Source organism: Balaenoptera acutorostrata, chromosome 11 (genome assembly GCF_949987535.1).
Source record: "Balaenoptera acutorostrata chromosome 11, mBalAcu1.1, whole genome shotgun sequence".
NCBI lineage: Eukaryota > Metazoa > Chordata > Mammalia > Artiodactyla > Balaenopteridae > Balaenoptera > Balaenoptera acutorostrata.
In genome coordinates this window covers 16,912,613-16,932,925 of record NC_080074.1, presented here as the reverse complement: position 1 = coordinate 16,932,925, position 20,313 = coordinate 16,912,613, and the positions used below count along the sequence as shown (strand labels likewise).

The 20,313-nt window shown below is 42.5% G+C and overlaps 1 long non-coding RNA gene across 1 annotated transcript; it reads left to right on the top strand.

The window, feature by feature from the left end:
• Window positions 1-2,274: 2,274 nt before the first annotated feature.
• LOC130709298 (uncharacterized) lies at window positions 2,275-19,072 on the top strand. Its single transcript, XR_009009807.1, has 3 exons — window positions 2,275-2,362; window positions 18,389-18,522; window positions 18,957-19,072. It is a non-coding gene; the product is annotated as an uncharacterized LOC130709298 (long non-coding RNA).
• The last annotated feature ends 1,241 nt before the right edge of the window (window positions 19,073-20,313 follow it).

The following is a 20,313-nucleotide window of genomic DNA, read 5'->3' as shown; positions in this document are numbered from 1 at the left end:
CTCCTTCTTTTACCTCTGGCAGAAAGGGGGTCCCTTTTATCCCAAAGAGAAACTTCCTCCACAAGGGAAATCACCACACCCCAACCAAACACACAGTCACACATGTACATAGTCCCAGAAGCCTTCTCTGCATTGAAGGCCAGTCAATTTTTTTTTTCCCTTTCCAATTCATATTAATACACCAGGGCTTATATTTAAGCACAGTCCTCTTAAATGAACTATTCTCAGAAGTGATGCTCCTAGAATATGCTCTGGAAATGTGTCCAGAGTCAGATATCAAATGGTGGAGGCCCAAGGGCATCTCTCAAGAAGTCCTTTGGCATTTTAGCCTGTTTGACACCATTATAAGGGGGTCCAGGAATCAACTTGACGTTCTAGGTCACCTAGAAAATATCTGACTTCTGGAGATCTTGGTAACAATGACAGCAAAAGCATTAATTTGCAATTAGATTGACTTGGGCTGAGTCCTGGCTTTTCCACTGACCTTGAGCCTCTGACTTAATATCTCTGTTTCAGTTTCCTCATCTGTAACATGGGAATAATAAACATGGGTGAGCCCTACTGTTATTCCCATGTTACAGGTGGGGAAAACTGAGACACGATGAGTTGAAGTGATTATTCCCAGACGAAGCAACTAATAAAAAGCATAGTTTGAATGTGAGCCCAGGCAGTCTGGCCCCTTCCTGCATTGCCTGCCATACTTACTCCAGATTTCTTCTTTAACCCTCAAAACAACTCTGTTAATGGGAACTTGAACAAGTTACTTAACTCCCTCAGTCTCTTTGCATCAAGAGAAAATAGGGTTTTGTTTTTGCAGACTTCATAGGATGTTAAGGAAATAACTGAGAAATGCGGGTAATAGGATTCAGAGGGCCTGAGCCCTCGAGAGCAGAGTAAGAGAGCCTGTAGACTGCAGTGGTAACAATAATCTCATTGTTAGCATGCAACACCCACTATACTTGTAATTATTTGTTTCAATGTTTGTGATTTCCTTGAACTACATGTTCAAGGACAGAATCTGTCTCTTCCTTATTTGCCCCTGTACCCACAGCATTTGGCAACCTCATACAGACCCAGAACGTGCTGTGCTTTCCATGTTATCCATCGATGAATGAATAAATAACTCCATGCTGCCTCTCTCTTGGATCGCTGTAAGAATTAAATGAGATAATGTATGTAAAAAGAGCTAGTACAGTGTTTGGCTTGAGAATTCTACCCAATTAGTGTTACAACTTTCCCCTTTGCAACCAGAACACATTATCTGAGACAAACACTCTAGGATCACATGATCCAGAGAGTAACAAACAGAATGTCTGGGCTCCTCTGACCGACACAAACATCTCAGCCAGAATCCACGCACCACGTGACCTGGGCAGGTGCGCGGAAGAGGAGCACCAGCTGGGCCCCACCTCAGTAGGCAGTACCGCCACGCATCACCGAGAACAATGCTGTGGGCACGTTGGGAAATCTTGAGAGCAAAAAAGGGAAGGCACTTGATGTACTGATTGATTAAAGCTACTAATCAGGTCCGTACACAGTACACACACCGGCAGCTCTTGCTTACTGGGTACCAGGGAAGGGTTTGGCAGAGATGAGTGAAACGGCAGCCAATCCATCCATGAGCCAACGTGCTACATCTATAAAGGGATGATTTAACTGAGTACATTTGGAAACAGAAATTGCTGGCGTTGTTCAGGAACCCTAAGTAGAAATAGTTGTTCAGAAACTAAATAGACAAGTGGGCAAAAAAGTCTCTTCTCTCTTGAAACGGCTCAGAAAAGAGCTAAAATAAAAAAGCAACAGGCAGCATGAAAACACGGACTTGGGCATCAGGCAGACTTCCCTTCCATTCTTGGCTCTACCAACTGTGACCTGAGGCAAGTCAACTAGCACCTCTGAGCTTCCATTTCCTCTTCTTCAAAGTGGAGAATACCCACTGCATAGAGGTATGAAAGCTGCTATAAATACTCTGTGTAAGGGACTAGCGAGTGGTTGATCTGCTGCCATCACCACCACCACCTAAAGGGGGCCATCCTGACTAGATGAGCCACACCACCTGGAATCAGTGCATTCTTATCTTCCCCCTTAAGTGGCTCTAGTGGTTGTATTACTGTGTTTTGTGGTGAGTCACTGTCTATTTAGACAACAAGTGGCAAATAAGGACTCAGAGATGGGAGGGACCTGGATCATCTTCAAATAAGATAAGCCACTCCAGAAATAAATGACAGGGCATCGGCTGGGATGGGGGAGAGGGAAGGGGCTGGCATGAACCTAGGAAGCTGAAAGAGGGCAAAGTCTGAGAAAAGAGGCAACAGGAAGAGTTCGAGGACAGAGTTGAAGGCAAGCAGTGGCCCAAATACGAGTGAGTAGCTGAGTGATGGTGCATCACCCACTTCTGGGTGGGGAGTCTCTATCCATCCAGCAGCAATGAGAGGCAAGCGAATTCATGACTGGCAGCCCTGGAACGTCTCAGGAAGAGAAGTAGATACTGCAGGAAGTGGGAAGTGCATCTAGGCTAGAAATGCGGCTGGTTGAACATCCATATACTAGGAGCCTTAGACACCAGGGTCCCCTATCTCATCAGATACCCAGGGCAGGGGACGAAGAGTGGCTCACTGGTGAAACTGAACCAGGCAGTCTCTAGACTTGCCTTTCTTTAACCTTCTATTTAATCCTTTTTAATTTATGCAAGTAGAACTAAAAATCTTACAATAAATTTCTACTATACAAGATGCTAATGAGATGGTATATACATGGTATATGGCATATGCAAGAGTAGGGTTTTTTTTCCCTTATTTAAAACTGAGAATTACTTTTTAAGTCAAACTTTATTGAAAAAAATAATCAATAACACTTAACATTTCTTGAAAGTAATCTTTTCTTTTTACACATTTTTAAAACTTGTAAGGAGAACACAATACATTTCTGTGAACTAATTGGCTTAAGATAAAACAGAATTTAATTTTCCTAAAGATAGGTTTTATATATTTAGTCTAAATAAAGTTTGTCCATTTTTTTACATGCTATTTAAAACATGAAAATGTATTGACGCTGTTGAATAGTAAAACTACTGAAATCATAAACCAAAGCAATATGAATAAAAATATAGCCTAAGAAAATTTATACAAGACTTTGAAAAAACATATTCTTGTTAACATCGTCAGACTTAACTATAGGCCTAGGTATTCCAAAATAATTATAGACATGTGTTGGTTTCTTGATTTCTTATAGGCCTGTGCATGCGTTAAAAAAAGTTATGTTTATAATAAAATAATTTTTTCTTTTTACTGCATGAATACTAAATTCTTGGTCAAACCTGAGATCAGTACATACAGACTTTCCAACTGAAGTGAGACAGTTTATGTCCGGGCTCTTGGTGCGTGTTACACACGGAAAATCTTGCTCATACACGTAGGAAGCTGAAAACTGCACCAAAACGGCCCTTGATTTCCCATGCAAGCCTGGATATTCCTCTTCACAGAAACCAGAACTTGTAAGGGGCAGGTCAGTAAACCTCATCTCCAATGTACTATTTGACTGCCCCTTGCAGAGTTCTTCCTCTTCTCTCAAAGTCAAGTTCTCCGGCAGAGCAGAAGATTCAGAGAAAGGGTCCCTCATCCTGGTAGACACGTGTGTGCAAAGGGAGGGAAAATACTCCTCAGTTTGGTCCTGCAGATCTTCTAGGTGGTTGATGATAAGCGTTGCACACCACTAGCCTTCCTCTCTCGCAAGCCTAAGCACCAGTGGAAACATGTCAAGCGGTCCTCTCCCAACATGATTTTTCCCAAGAATCTCACACTTGAAGTCAAAGCATTCTTCCTAAGGCTTTGCAGAGACTTCTTCCCTTGGCCCATGTGATGAAAACTGTCCTCGAGGTAGGCTGATTTCTGCAGCCATTCTTCACCTCCAAAGATCTCAGCAAATCTGGACAACAATTTTTCTGAAAGTACCCCTGCCATTCACTTTTTAGCTCAAACTCTTGTCGAGAACAATCCCTCTGTGAAGACACCAAATTTCTGTATGAAGAAACCTCTCCTGGAGCCAACTGCTAATGGGCCTTCATCAACACAGCCACCAACACAGTTTCTCCAAGACAGACTTTGTGTTTCTAGATATAAAGACAAAACACTAAATATAGATGGTTTTTCCATAAACAAGACGAAAAGACAACCCTCTGAATGGGAGAAAATATTTGCAAATGAAGCAACTAACAAAGGATTAATCTCCAAAATTTACAAGCAGCTCATGCAGCTCAGTATCAAAAAGACAAACAACCCAATCCAAACATGGGCAGAAGACCTAAATAGACATTTCTCCAAAGAAGATATACAGATTGCCAACAAACACATGAAAGGATGCTCAACATCACTAATCATTAGAGAAATGCAAATCAAAACTACCATGAGGTATCACCTCACACCAGTCAGAATGGCCACCATCAAAAAATCTACAAACAATAAATGCTAGAGAGGGTGTGGAGAAAACGGAACCCTCTTACACTGTTGGTGGGAATGTAAATTGATACAGCCACTATGGAGAACAATATGGAGGTTCCTTAAAAAACTAAAAATAGAACTACCATACGACCCAGCAATCCCACTACTGGGCATATACCCTGAGAAAACCATAATTCAAAAAGAGTCATGTACCACAATGTTCATTGCAGCTCTATTTACAATAGCCAGGACATGGAAGCAACCTACGTGTCCATCGACAGATGAATGGATAAAGAAGATGTGGCACATATATACAATGGAATATTACTCAGCCATAAAAAGAAATGAAATTGAGTTATTTGTAGTGAGGTGAATGGACCTAGAGTCTGTCACACAGAGTGAAGTAAATCAGAAAGAGAAAAACAAATACCGTATGCTAACACATATATATGGAATCTAAAAAAAAATAAAAGGTTCTGAAGAACCTAGGGGCAGGACAGGAACAAAGACACAGACGTAGAGAATGGACTTGAGGACACGGGGAGGGGGAAGGGTAAGCTGGGACGAAGTGAGAGAGTGGCATGGACATATATACACTACCAAATGTGAAACAGATAGCTAGTGGGAAGCAACCGCATAGCACAGGGGGATCAGCTCGGTGCTTTGTGACCACCTAGCCGGGTGGGGTAGGCAGAATGGGAGGGAGACGCAAGAGGGAGGAGATATGGGGATGTATGTATATGTATAGCTGATTCACTTTGTTATAAAGCAGAAACTAACACCATTGTAAAGCAATTATACTCCAATAAAGATTTTTTAAAAAAAGATTACATTCTATTGGAGGAAAACAGTCAATAAACAAATATACAAATTAATAAAAATAAAATATCTGTATCTATAAAACATATATATAGATGGTTTTTCGCTTGTTTCAGACAATCATTTCTGGTAGCAGTAAAAGTTTTCTTGAATTTCACCATCATTTACAAATCTTGCAAATACCACATTTTGACATTTACTGGTGAAATCTATTGACTCATCGGCTTCAATAGAAAACTTATTGTTTCTAGGTTTATTACACGGACTTCTGCATCATCATGTGAGGTGTCATCCATGCATTGACTAATCAAATGGCTTGAAAGTGGAATGTTTCCATTTCTCCTCCTGTATCTCTTCCTACCATTTTATTCATTTTATTTTTTCTAGCATTATTAGGTTTTCACCAACTGTGTGACTTTTCCTTTTGGGGGCAATAAGTTCTGCTACTAAGTAACTTGCTCCTTGAACCTGAGTGTGATTTTTTAGCTAAAGGTTTACCCTGTTTATTTTGATATGCCAATGGCCATGTAAAATCATCAGCACCTTTCCTTGTTAAAGGGCTGTGATTTGTTGTTAAAAGTCATGTTTTGCTAAAGCTATCACCGCAATGGTGAGTTGTTTGCCACAGACCTGCACAGTGGGATAGGGCAGTATAGATCACCAGGCATGTAAATCCATTGATGAGTAGCTTTCAGCACAAAGAGGGACTTCAGTTGTGTGCCACTTACAGCAGGAGTGCAGTGAAATGACTCAGGAGATTGTAATTCTTCATTACTAATCTTATCAGAATCATCCATACCTGCAGGACTAGAAAAGTTCACATGGAAAAACAAACACGGAAGAACCAGGGAACACTAAAAAAGGGAAACGTCAAGGGAAACTAACCCTACCGGATGTTGAAACATGCTATAAAGCCAGTATAATTTAAACAAACAAACAAAACAGAATTGACACATGAATTGACAAATAGACCAATGGAATAGAATTGGAAATCCAGAAATAGACCCAGGTACATTTGGAAATTTAGTATTTGATAAAGGTGGCCTCTCAAGTCATTGGTGCAAAAAATATACACTTGAGTAAATCGTGCTGGACACCTAAGTAGTCAAGAGGTTGGGCTTACAGAAGCAAGAGCAGAAGAAGCCCTCCACAGAGTTGGGGAAAGAGGTTGTGCTGGCTTGTGCTGTAGCTCTGAGAGGGTTCACGGGCCTGGTACTAAAACAAGCTGGAGGCTGAAACCAACTGCCAGGGTGACTTTGACAGGAACAGGAAGAAATGAGAAGTGCTCCTTCAACCTCCCAATCTCCTCTGTGAAGTTGCTGGTAAGGAGAAGATGTAAAGTGCAAAGTCCCAGCACCAGCATCACAGAGAAGAGTAGCAGAAGGTGGGTTTGGAGCTGAGCTTAATGGCTGGCTAAATTGTAAATGCTGAATACTTTTGGAGTTAGCATGCATTAGCCTATAAGTCTATCAAGAGGAAGGAGCAAGGGCAAGTGAAGGCAGAGGATGGAATAAGGGTGCTAAATTTTCATCTTCCTTAATAGAAAGTTAAGGCAATAGCCAAAGTGATAAGTCATGAATAGCAATATAAACATAACACTTAGAAAAACAGCATGAAACAGCTAAAAAATGTTTAAGGAATGGAACTCAGGTGGGGAAGACTGGGACAGAGGTTTAGCTTTTTAAATTACAGACACATACTTGACTTTGATTTTTAAAAAATTAAAACTTAAATAAGAGCATGTGAGTGAAGGGAAAAAATAAATTCAATATTATAAGGTAATTTCACTCTTGGAAAGTGAGTGGGAAAACTATCATTTTGATAATACAAACTCCCAAAAGCAAAAATGGAAAATCCTTTTTGTTGTTGAATCATGTAAGAAATGGATAAGAAATTAGATTAGTGGGTCTTGTGAGGGCAGATCATGTGTCTGTTTTATTCACCAATTATACCCAGATTTTATGAATAAATATATGAAAGAAAGATTGAATGGAAGAATTCACAACAGAAAGAACAGCCACATCCACCTGCATTAATCACAAAAAATCTCAAGGGCTTACCAAGAGGAAAAACATCTATCCTGCACCCAAGTTGCTGGTTTCAGATGAGTAACCAGAGTATTTTGATGGCACGTGGTTAGCGCTATTTCAATGATAGGGACAAAGAACTGTGAACCATAGAAGGTGGAGAATATCACTCTGCCTGAGAGTAGCTGAAGGTGACCTTGAGGGTTGATGGACCATGGTTGGTCTGAGTCTTGAAGAAAGTGTAAGAGTTTACCAGGTATGGAAACAGAGGGAAGAGAATAAGAGAGGGCACAGAGAGATGACAAGCCTTGATCTATCCAAGAAGAGTCAAATGTCCTGTGGGGATGGAGCAGAGTCTGAGGAGATGCATGGTGGGTAATGAGATTGGAGAGGGAGGTGGTCACCAAGCTGAGTTCATTGGATCTTATTCCTTGGGCATTGGGGAGCAAACAGAAGCAGAAAAGTCCCTGCGTCGGATTTGAATTTTAGGGAAGCTCTTTCCGACAGTAATGTGGAAGAAGAACCCAGAGCAAAAGAGAACAGATACAGGCACCAGAACCAGAAATAACAATAACAGTAAGAAAAGCTAATATGCATTCAGTGCTTATAACATGCCCAGGTCTGTGCTCAGGCTTGGCCTGCATTGTCTCATTTAATCTTTTTTTTTTGATGGAATATTATTTTATTTTATTTTAAAAAACTTTATTGGAGTATAGTTGATTTACAATGTTGTGTCAGTTTCTGCTGTACAGGGAACTCTTCTCAATACTCTGTAATGATCTATATGGGAAAAGTATCTAAAAAAGAGTGGATATTGTATATGTATAACTGATTCACTTTGTCTCATTTAATCTTGAATTATACAGATAGGGACACTGAGAAATAAGAGATTGGGCTTTTATTTAAGAAAAAAATAGTGTTCACTAGCCAGGAAGCCTCCAGTACATTTTCTGTCTGGGCAGGAACCAATCAACATGTGGCATTGGCCTGATTCCACCAGGTGTGCTCACCTGGCAGAACAGGAAGCATTTGGGCAGGAATGAAGGCAGTTCCTGACAAGTGCAGAATGACATTCATTGAGAGGCAAGTAGGGTTGATGCCTAAATATGGTTATTATTTTTTTAACATCTTTATTGGAGTATAATTGCTTTACAATGCTGTGTTAGTTTCTGCTTTATAACAAAGTGCATCAGCTATACGTATACATATATCCCCATATCTCCTCCCTCTTGCGTCTCCCTCCCACCCTCCCTATCCCACCCCTCTAGGTGGTCACAAAACACTGAGCTGATCTCCCTGTGCTATGCAGCTGCTTCCCACTAACAATTATTTTATATTTGGTAGTGTATATACAAGTCCATGCCACTCTCTCACTTCGTCCCAGCTTACCCTTCCCCCTCCCTGTGTCCTCAACTCCGCTCTCCACGTCTGTGTCTTTATTCTTGTCCTGCCCCTAGGTTCTTCAGAACCATTTTTTTCCTTTTTTTTTTTTTCAGATTCCATATATATGTGTTAGCATATGGTATTTGTTTTTCTCCTTCTGACTTACTTCACTCTGTAGGACAGACTCTAGGTCCATCCACCTCACTACAAATAACTCAATTTCACTTCTTTTTATGGCTGAGTAATATTCCATTGTATATATGTGCCACATCTTCTTTATCCATTCATGTGTTGATGGACACTTAGGTTGCTTCCATGTCCTGGCTATTGTAAATAGAGCTGCAATGAACATTGTGGTACATGACTCTTTTTTTTGTTTTTTTTAGAATGATGGCATGCCCTTTTTATTTTTATTTATTTTATTTTTTTAATGTTTTTATTGGAGTATAATTGCTTTACAGTGGTGTGTTAGTTTCTGCTTTATAACAAAGTGAATCAGTTATACATATACATATATCCCCATATCTCTTCCCTCTTGCGTCTCCCTCCCTCCCACCCTCCCTATCCCACCCTTCTAGCTGGTCAAAAAGCACCGAGCTGATCTCCCTGTGCTATGCAGCTGCTTCCCACTAGCTATCTATTTTACATTTGGTAGTGTATATATGTCCATATATACACTACCACTCTCTCACTTTGTCCCAGCTTACCCTTCCCCCTCCCCATGTCCTCAAGTCTATTCTCTAGTAGGTCTGTGTCTTTATTCCCATCTTGCCCCTAGGTTCTTCATGACCATTTTTTTCTTTTTTTTTTTTTAGATTCCATATATATGTGTTAGCATACGGTATTTGTTTTTCTCTTTCTGACTTACTTCACTCTGTATGACAGACACTAGGTCCATCCACCTCACTACAAATAACTCAATTTCGTTTCCTTTTATGGCTGAGTAATATTCCATTGTATATATGTGCCACATCTTCTTTATCCATTCATCTGTCAGTGGACACTTAGGTTGCTTCCATGTCCTGGCTATTGTAAATAGAGCTGCAATGAACATTGTGGTACATGACTCTTTTTGAATTATGGTTTTCTCAGGGTCTATGCCCAGTAGTGGGGTTGCTGGGTCGTATGGTAGTTCTATTTTTAGTTTTTTAAGGAACCTCCATACTGTTCTCCATAAGTGCTGCATCAATTTACATTCCCACCAACAGTGCAAGAGGGTTCCCTTTTCTCCACACCCTCTCCAGCATTTATTGTTTGTAGATTTTTTGATGATGGCCATTCTGACTGGTGTGAAGTGATACCTCATTGTAGTTTTGATTTGCATTTCTCTAATGATTAGTGATGTTGAGCATCCTTTCATGTGTTTGTTGGCAATCTGTATATCTTCTTCGGAAAAATGTCTATTTAGGTCTTCTGCCCATTTTTGGATTGGGTTGTTTGTTTTTTTGATATTGAGCTGCATGAGCTGTTTGTAAATTTTGGAGATTAATCCTTTGTTAGTTGCTTCATTTGCAAATATTTTCTCCCATTCAGAGGGTTGTCTTTTCATCTTGTTTATGGTTTCTTTTGCTGTGCAAAAGCTTTTAAGTTTCATTAGGTCCCATTTGTTTATTTTTGTTTTTATTTCCATTTCTCTAGGAGGTGGGTCAAAAAGGATCTTGCTGTGATGTATGTCATAGAGTGTTCTGCTTATGTTTCCCTCTAAGAGTTCTACAGTGTCTGGCCTTACATTTAGGTCTTTAATCCATTTTGAGTTTCTAAATATGGTTATTAAAGAGAAGTTCAGGGCCATGATGTCAGAAGATATCCAGCCAGTCTCCCAGCATCCGGTTCCCCCCAAAGCTTGTCCACTGTAGCTGTGGGTGACTTAATCTCACCATCAAGAAGTATTAATCATGCCTCACCTCAATAGGTTACCATTTGTTACTCCAGAATGATACGTGGCACACTACATGTTCAATACATGCTGTTTTCTTTTGCCCACTCCCCTTTTCACTGAATTTCCCTCCTCTTGTCTCCATATAACCACTCTCCTGTCCAATGAACTCACCATCGCTCTCTCCAAACAAGTGCCTCCTTCCAGTTTCAACAGTGGCCTCATCAACTCAACCGCTGGCCAAGCAAGAAGTCTCAATGTCACTGTCAACTCTTCCTCCTCTCCTCCATATATCTATCTTGACCCTAATTCCCAATGCTTTTCCAACCATCCTCTTTTCTCACCTGACCACCTCTGACTTACTTGGTCATCCAAAGAGCCTTCTTCTGGTTGTCGAACCACTAGTTTTGCCAGCACCAAAATAGCCCCTCACATCCTCTGTTATGGGCTGAATTATGGCCCCTCAAAACATGTTGAAGTCCTAATCCCCAGTACTTGTAAATGTGGCCTTATTTGGAAATAGGGTCTTTGTAGATGATCAAGTTAAGATGAGGTCATTAGGGCAGGTCCTAATCCAATACGACTGCATCCTTATGAAAAGGGGGCAATTTGAACACAGAGTCAGAGACGGACACAGGGAGAATGCCATGTGAAAATGCAGGCAGAGATGTGTCTATAAACCAAGGAACACCAAAGATTACCAGCAAACCACCAGAACTTAGGGGAAAGGTATGGAACAAATTCCCTCCCATATCTTCAGAAGGAACCAACTCTGCTGACACATTGATCTCAGACTTCTAGCCTCCAGGCGGTGAGATAAGTTTCTGTTGTTTAAGCCACCCAGTTTGTGGTACTTTATTACAGTAGCCCTAGCGAATTAACACTGTCTCCAAGACTTTTTTCTAAACGCACATCTGATTATACCAATCTCTGCTTAAAATCCTTCCACAATAATGAAAATTATAGGTTCTATTTATCAAGCACCTGCTGAGGGCACAGTGGTCCATCTCTGCTGTATCTAATCCTTACAACATCCCTGGAAAGAGGAATTACCATTCCTGATTTTTCAGTTGAAGTAAAACGATCTTTTAAAAAGATGTCACTTGGGACTTCCCTGGCCATCCAATGGTTAAGACTTCGTCTTCCAATGCAGGGGGGTGTGGGTTCAATCCCTGGTCAGGGAGCTAAGATCCCACATGCCTCAGGGCCAAAAAACCAAAACATAAAACAGAAGCAATATTGTAACAAATTCAATAAAGACTTTAAAAATGGTCTACATCAAAAAAAATCTTTAAAAAAAAAAAAAGCTGTCACTTGCCCAAGTTCCCAAAAGTAGTAAGCAGAAAAACTGAAGTTTGACTCTTGATCTCTTTGAGTCCCAAAGTTAAACTAGCATTGCAGGTTTCACTATAACAGGGCTCAGCAAACTTCTTTTGTAAAGGGCCAGATAGTAAATATGTTAGGCTTTGCAGGACATGTGGTCTCTGTTGTGACCACTCAATACTGCCATCCATAGCGTGAAATCAGCCCTAGACTATATGTAAATGAATGCACATGAATGTGTTTCAATAAAACTTTATTTACAAAAACAAGCTTCAGGTCAGATTTGGCCCTCTGGTCATAGTTTGCCAACCCTTGCCCTACAACATTGTCTTTAGGAGCTAATCCACGCTCCTTGATAAAGTAATCATTAATATTCATAGTGTGCTTGCTTTATGCCAGGAGATGTCATGTCTTAATGTATTTAAATTCCCACTACTATTATCTGTACTTTAGAGGTTATGAACTTGCCAAGGTCACACAAATAGTGACAGAGCCAGGATTCAAATCTGGGCAGTCAAGCTCCAAAGCCCACGGTCTCACTCATCGTTCTCAAGGGCCTTCACACCTCCCTGTGATCTACATAGCCCATCACATTCCCCCACCCTCCCCGTCCTTCCTCTCCAAACACCCTGTTCTTTCAGCCATACCACAGCTGAGACTGGGAAAAGGAGGCAGGAGACAGAGCTAGCCCCACCCTCCTGCTCTGGAATGTACACTTGGCCAAGACCATTTGTCCGTGGGATGGGAAGCCCAGAGCAGGGAGTGGGTACATACCTCCTGCACCTGGTTTGGGTGAGAATCTAGGGAGATGAAATACAATATCGAAGTAAAAGTACCAACAGTTTTTGGCAAAATGCCTAGGCTTGCTTTAAAGCATTTAAGTAATTTACTCATTGATTCTTACTACTTTTCAATAGAATCTTATTATTATTCAACAGAATCCGAGCTGGTGACACAGCTACTTGCCTCCCAACTGCTATGCTTACATTTCCTTTCCTAACAGACCCCAATTTTGTTTGCAATGTCAGCTAGAGGTGACCAATGATGCATCAACAGAAGTCTGTTGGGGATATCCAGGGAAGTTTTGCTTTTCTGTCGTAAATAAGTGTGTCTTTTCCTGGTTGCTTTCTTCTTCTTTCTTCCTGGAATGCGGCCAAAGAACTAGTACCGTAAGTCCCCAACATATGAACCTTCAAGTTGTGAACTTTCAAAGACACGAACGTGCATTCGCATGTCCAGTCACGTAAGTTAGTTCATGTGTCTGGTGTACATTGTCACGTGCGTGCATCCTCTACAAGTGGTTGTGCTTTTGTGTACTTTACAGCGATATTTTTTGTGTTTGTTTTTTATGTATTATTTGTGTGAAAAGTATTATAAACCTATTACAGTACAGTACTATACAGCCGATTGTGTTAGTTGGCTGCCTAGGCTAACTTTGCTGGACTTATGAATGCGCTCTCAGAACAGAACTCGTTTGTATGTAAGGGACTTACTGTAGTAGAGCAGCCAGCAGCCATCTCACAACCACAAGGATGAAAGTTCTTTACCAAAGCTGGTAGAGAAAAAAGATAGACTCTTGGGCGTCGATGGAATCGTGCAGCTTCTACACCCTGCTTCACATTCCCTGTCTCCAAACTTTGGGTCGGGGGAGGAAAATCATCCCTCCTTTGGTTAAACCACTGTAGCTGGGTTTCTGCCACATGTAGACTTCCTAACAGAAGACCTGGTCAGCACACAGGATGTATCCTCAGCAAAGAACACGATTTCTAGGATGTAGTAAGTAAGCTCTCACTTAGTGTTTGATGAATGAATCAATGAATACATGACTGTATTAATAGAAGACAGAAGCACTAGACTACAGAGGTCAGTGCCCTAGGTAAAAATAATATTTATAGCTACCACTCATTGCTAAACACATACTACGTCTCCTGCATTCTTTCATTAATCTTCACAGCTCTCGAAGGCTGGTACTGCTGTTCCCATTTCACAGATCAGGAGCCAAAGCTGGAGGATACTAGGCTGACCAGGGTATGACGGGAATAGGATTTGAATCCAGATCTGGGTGAGGCTGAAACTTGTGTTCCTTCTCTCAGGCCAGGCTGCTGTCATGATTATCTGCCCATGGGGCAGCTGGGCCAAGGCTAGTGGAAGATGAGAGAAATCTGAGGGAGAACCCAGACCCTACACCACCGAGCTCTACAAGCACGGACAATTCTTTCCTCTGTGCCTCAGTTTCCTCTTAGGTAAACAAGGTGACAATAGTCCCTTCCTCATTGGCATGTTATGTTAAATGTGACGTGCGTATGTAAGGTGTTTGGCAGAGTGCTTGTAAAGGCTCAAAAAATATTGCCCAGCAGCATTATTGTCACCATCCCCCCAAAAGCCCTAGAAGAATCTGTGACACGAATGTGGGCCAGCCCTGAATAAAAGGCTCCAGAGGAGGTGTCCAGGCGAGCTGGGCCTCGCGGCTGTCAGAGCCTGTGTGTTCTTTAACTTTGGAGACCCGGTCCGAACTTCTCACTGCCTTCACCAGCATCCCCCTCCTTTTTTTTTTATTCAAACAGAAAGTCACAAAAATTATAATCATCCTCATCAGTTCACTCAGTCCCATGTAATTAACTTTTTTGTATGTTGATCTTTTGTTAGCACTTTTATGAGTTCATCAGTTTTCCATTAGAGTTCTGAAAATGCTTATTCATTCAGGTCAGCAGTATAGTCAGTTACCAGAAACCTGCACTTGTCAGAGTCTTTTCCATGAATTCCTTGAAGATGAAACCCTTTTATAGGAACATTTTTGCAAAAGCATCAGAGTACACCCAGAATATAAATGTTTCAGACTTTACATGAAATTTCTAACATTCTTACATGTTCTGGTATAATGTTCTAAGTCATAATTCTAGTTATTACTTTAAAATGTATATCTCAGAAATAACTAAATTTCCTTGTCAGCTGCATTATTATGAACTTTCATCAAATCTTTAACCGTGGTCATTTTTAAGTCTTTTGTCATTTACAGACAGCATCCCCTTTTGAGCACGGATGCCCGTGAGATTTCTCTCCCTCCCTTGAAGTTCTGATAACTTGCTGACTTCACTGTCATTCCCAGCTGAGGGAGCGTCCCTTGGAGCCTGGAGGCTCTCCCCTTAATCCCATGCAGGTTTCAGACAATGCCCCGATGGGCGGACACCAGCTACCGTCTGGCTCCCGGCCGGCCCCGCCTCAGCACCCGGAGCCGCTGGGTGTTGGATGCGTCTGAGATGAGATGCGAGGGCGGATTTGAGTCTGAGATGCTAATCTGTCCAGCTGAAGGTTTCACATCTGCCTTGGCACACACAGGCACAGGGGATCTGAAGAGTCAGTTACAGCTCCCAGCAGGTGGGGCGGAGTCCTGGGGCACTGAATACAGGTAGGGCCAGATGCCTACCCTAACAAAGCTGGCATGGCAAATCCCACTGATGCCTGGGGCCACTCAGGAGAGTCAGTGTGGGAAGGAATAGGGCAGGAAATTGCTGGATAAAGTAGGGTCTTTGCGATCAGATCTCTGTTTGAGTGCCAGATCTTAGGCTTATTCACTGTGTGACTTTTACTACATTACTGAACCTCTTTTAGATGCCGTTTTTTCATCTTCAAAGTGGGAAAAATAATAGTGCCCACTGTTGTTACGAGTATTAGAGGAGATGATTCAGTAAAGCTCTCAGCACAGTCTTTGGAAAATTGTTAATGGTCGATAAATATTAGCTCTGATAATCACATAGCATCAAGTATACATAATATGAAAGCACCAAACACTTCTGAACAATCAGTTACAAACTGCTGTGTGCCCTGAGAGTGATGCTGGATTGTGGCTGCACTTTATATTTTTTTGTTGTTGCTTATCTGTGTCCTGTAAAAGTGTTAGGATGAATGGGCATAGTACTATATTGTGATAAGAACATATCCAGTTCTTAAAGTACAAGTTTAGTCAGTGCTTACTATCTCCTCAGTGCTGTTTATTGTTCTGAATAAATAAAATTATCCAACATGGTTCCTGCTTTCAAAGAGCTTTCAGTCTAACTGCGGAGACAGGATAAACAGAGATAAAAGTCATATAAAAATGTTAAGAGCCTATGATAATGCACGTAGCTCAGTGCTAATGTGTGTGGATGGGACCATAATCCCTGGGATTATTGAGAAGAGAGAGGTATCCAGGAGGAATGGAATGGATACCTAGGGTCTGGCTGGCCCCCTCCCAAGGGGCCTGAGATGATTAAAATTTGAGGTTGACAGGAAAAGGTGAGAGGTAATCCTTACATTGCATTTACTATGTGCCAGATACTCGTCAAGCACTGTAAGTATGTTTTCACTTTCATCCACACAACAGCCCTATGTGGTTGGTCATGTTATTACCCCCATTTTAAGGATGAACGAGTTGGGTACAGAGAAGTAAAGTAACTTACCACAAGTCACACAGCTGGTAAGTGGCAGAGCTGGATTTTGAGCTCAGACAGTCTCCTTCCCATAACTGCTCTTAACCATTCTCTTATACTGCCTTTCAGAAGAAAGGAAACCAGATTGTGTTAGTTATGTATAAGTAACAGCAGATGCTACAATGAACAACCCCAAGTCCTCAGCAGCTTAACACAACAGATGTTTATCACCTGTCAGGTAACAGTTCAACACAGGTGTTCAGCTAGCATCCTTCCACACAGTGACTCAGGGACCCAGACTCTGCCCATCTTGTGCCTCCATGATTCCCTAGGGCCATGAAGTCCTCTTATGGAGATCTCCTGGAGGGGGGGTCTCTCCCCACAAAAGATTTTATGGCCAGGCCTGGAAGTGGCACCCCTCATTTCTACTACCATCCGGTATTCAGCCACACAGCCATTCCTAACTGCAAGGAAGGCTGGGAAATGTCATTTAGCCAGACATCTGGGGCGAACATGGATATTGATGAACACTCACAATCTCTGCCACACAAGACAAAACCAAATCATTCATCCAAGTGCAAAAAAAATAGACTTAGCTCCAAAGGCCAACACCAAATGCACAGCTGTAGAATCCGGTATCCAAAGAGAAGCAACATCCTTGGTCCTAATTCTAGAAGAGGGCTAAGCGTACCTGAAGGGCCAGTTTCATAGCTAGCAACCCGCAGCGGAAGCAGAAAACTCCAAGCATGACTAAGTGCTCAGAAGCACCATAAACAGAGGCTCTTCCTTCCCCTTGCTCCCCTGCAAAAACAAAACCCAAAACCGACCAGATGCAGCACGACCTCTGCCAGGGAGTCAGTGAGTCAGAGTCCCCCACATCTGGAGCCTGGCAGGACACCAGGATCTCATCAAGATGCTTTAACTATAGAATAGGCTAGAACATGGCTGGTTCATGATGGGGCTCAGGTCTGGAAGGAGTGACAAGAATGCCAGGCAGGGGGAATAAGATAAGGTCCTGTGACTGAGTCATTGTAAGAGGTAGAGAGACAGGGAAGGGATGACGAGGAAAAGCAAAGAGAGCTATCACCCAGTAGAGGTACATGCTCGCTGAGAGATCACCTCGGGCACGTCGCAGGTTCTGAGCAAAAGAGCCTTGAGAAGAAGAACTAGACACAGACACCTTGGACTCAGTCCATCCAGAACTTCTCCCCAACTTGTATTCCACATCCTGGTAAGTTGCCTCACATCCAAGCTACTTGAGTCAGAAATGTATCAATATCATCACTAACCCTCCACTCAATCACCAAGCCCAGTGGATCCAAGCTACCTCTGAAATCTCTCCATTCTGCCCATCCCCACATCCTTGCTGTAGTTCATACACCCCCCCACCCTTTCTCATCTGGGCTAATAGAGCTACAACTTGACTCCAGTTTTCCCTTCTTCCAATGTTCTTTTAGTCCAACAGATGTTTATTGAGCTTTGTAGCAGATACTAGATTTGCCCTCCAATATCTTTCCTCACCTTCTTCCTTACCACCTGAATCCCAGTTCATTCAGGAAAGTAATATGCACAGTTTTAAAAAAAGAAATCTCACCTTCCCAGCCTTCTTTGCCACTAAAGGTAACTGGGTGACAGAGTTCTGGCCAATGAGAAGTAGGCAGATAGCTCTAGGGAGGGTTTCTTTCCTTGAATGGGAATAAAAGGCTTCCAAGGAAATACCTTGTTCCATTTCCCCTGGCCTTTTCCTCTCCTTCCTGACTCGAATGTGGATAGGATGCCTAGAGATGTAGCACTTTTTTCCAACCGTGAAGAAGAATGCCAGACGCTAAGGATGGTGCAGCCAGGAGCTAGAGGGACCAGACCCTTGATGACTTTCTCAAGCAGCTGCACACACCTTGGGCTGCCTACTTCCAGATATTTGCTAGGTGGGTGTATTAGTCTCCTATTGCTGCTGTAACAAATGTCCATATGCTTAGTGACTTCACACAAATTTACTCTCTTATAGTTCTGAAGGCCAGAAGTTCAAAATTAATCTCAAGGGGTAAAAGTCAAGGTGTTGGCAGAGCTGATTCCTTCTGTTAGCACCAAAGGAAGAATCCATTTCCTTGCCTGTTTCAGCTTCTAATGGCCACCTGTGTTCCTCGGCTCAAGGCCCTTCCTCCGTCTGCAACATGCTTCACTCCAATCTCTGCCTCTATCATCACACCATCTTCTTCCCTCGGACTCTTCTGCCTCTCTCTTTAAGGATCCTTGTGAGTATGAGGCCGCGTCAGGATACACTGGGGACCTCAGGGTAATCCAGAATAACCTCCCATCTCAAGATCCTTGATCACATCTGCAAAGTCCCTTTTGCCATTTAAGGGAACATATTGACAGGTTCCAGGGATTAGGATGAAGACATCTTTGAGGGTCATCATTCAGTCTACCGCAGTAGGAAAAATAAACTCCTCACTTGTGTAAACTATTGATACTATGTGACGATTGTTTGTTACTCACAGCTGAAGGCAGTCCAAGCCAATAGGTGCATCTCCTGGGTCCCAGGCACTGTGCTCGGTGCTGGAGATCCTCCAGCTGGAGAGTCTGTCATGCTGTGTTTGCAACTATTATTTGCTTATTTGACGGCCTTGGGAGGTCATGGACTCTGGAAGGCAGGAAGTGTGCAACTCACACTTTTTTGTCTTCCCAGCACCAGTCAAGTGCCTGACACATCGTGGTGCTCAAAAATTGTTGGTTGAACTCAGCAACTGGGCGATCATGATTCGGCTGCCATTTCCTTCGCCAGAGTTAATTCTAGATCACTGAACAAATGCTGGATGAAAACAAAAGGGGCCGAGAGGGTCAGGGAGAGGGGCTCAAATAAATTAGTTTAGAAAGCCCGCGCCTGCCTGCCTCTTAAAGTTTCAAAACTCTGAGATGCTTCATAATGAAGAAACCTGTTTAACTTTAGCTCAGCGTTTCCCAAATGTATTTGACCATGATTTTCATTTTTCATGGAGTGTGCGTTCATCTCCTATGGAAGCAGAGTTCTGTGGAACATCTTTTGAGAAACACTTCTCAACCCTTCCCAGGACTGGTTTGGGAACTAGGGCGGTCCAGGGCCCACAGGTGGACTCAGCAGTGGATCAGACCAAAAGTGCACTGAGGTTGCTAAACAGAGGTGCTGCCACTGTCTGGAAGGGCTTTGGGGTACAGCTGGACCTCAAAGAGCGATGACATTTGTCCTGGCAGAGGGAAAGGTGAAGCATTTTCTGCTTACCTCCAAAAGCTGCCTGGCTGGTTTCAAATGGCCCAGATTGAGAGTCAATGAGCAGAGAGGAACAGTGCCTTCAGGACCACCCAAAGGCATCTTTCTTGCCCTGGCAGGGCTAGCCCCAGTTGTGCCCTGATCCCAAGCCAGCCGACCATTTCCCAGCCACCTCTAGCCAAATGGCAGCCAGAGTTTTAGGACCTGATTTCTTCCTCCACAGCAGCCAGCCTGGGCGGGGGCTTTCTGTGCTGTCCCAGGAACCCACGTGACCCTCCAGCCCCTCTGCATTGTGATCCTACTGCATCAAGAGGTACTGCTCCCTGTGCCCACTTAGCATTGACCTCAAGGCTCAGAGACGTTCCTCACCCCTCCCACCCGAGTCCCAAACCTTCTGGTCTCCTGTATTCATTATGGGACATTCTAAGGAATGATGGACCTGAACATGATGTTGAAGATCCTCTGCTATGTGGTTTTTCAAATTGAAATCTGCCGTTCAATTTGCACGCTTTCAATTTGAAATGTGGGAATTCATCAGGGTTGAACAGGGACCCAGTCTTAGGGACACAGGGCAGCTTTTACTTTTTTCATAAAGGACTCATTTCAAGGAATTCATTTATATTCCTTACAGATACATTTTTTTAACGTTTTAAACCACATGATCTAGGTGAAGATCTTCCTATTACACATGGGAAAACTGAGGACCAGAGAAGGAAAGTAAGTGCCCAAGATTGCAAAGCAAATTAAAAGCACAGTTGGAAGGAGAATGCGGGTCCCTTGACTCCTAATTAAGCATTGT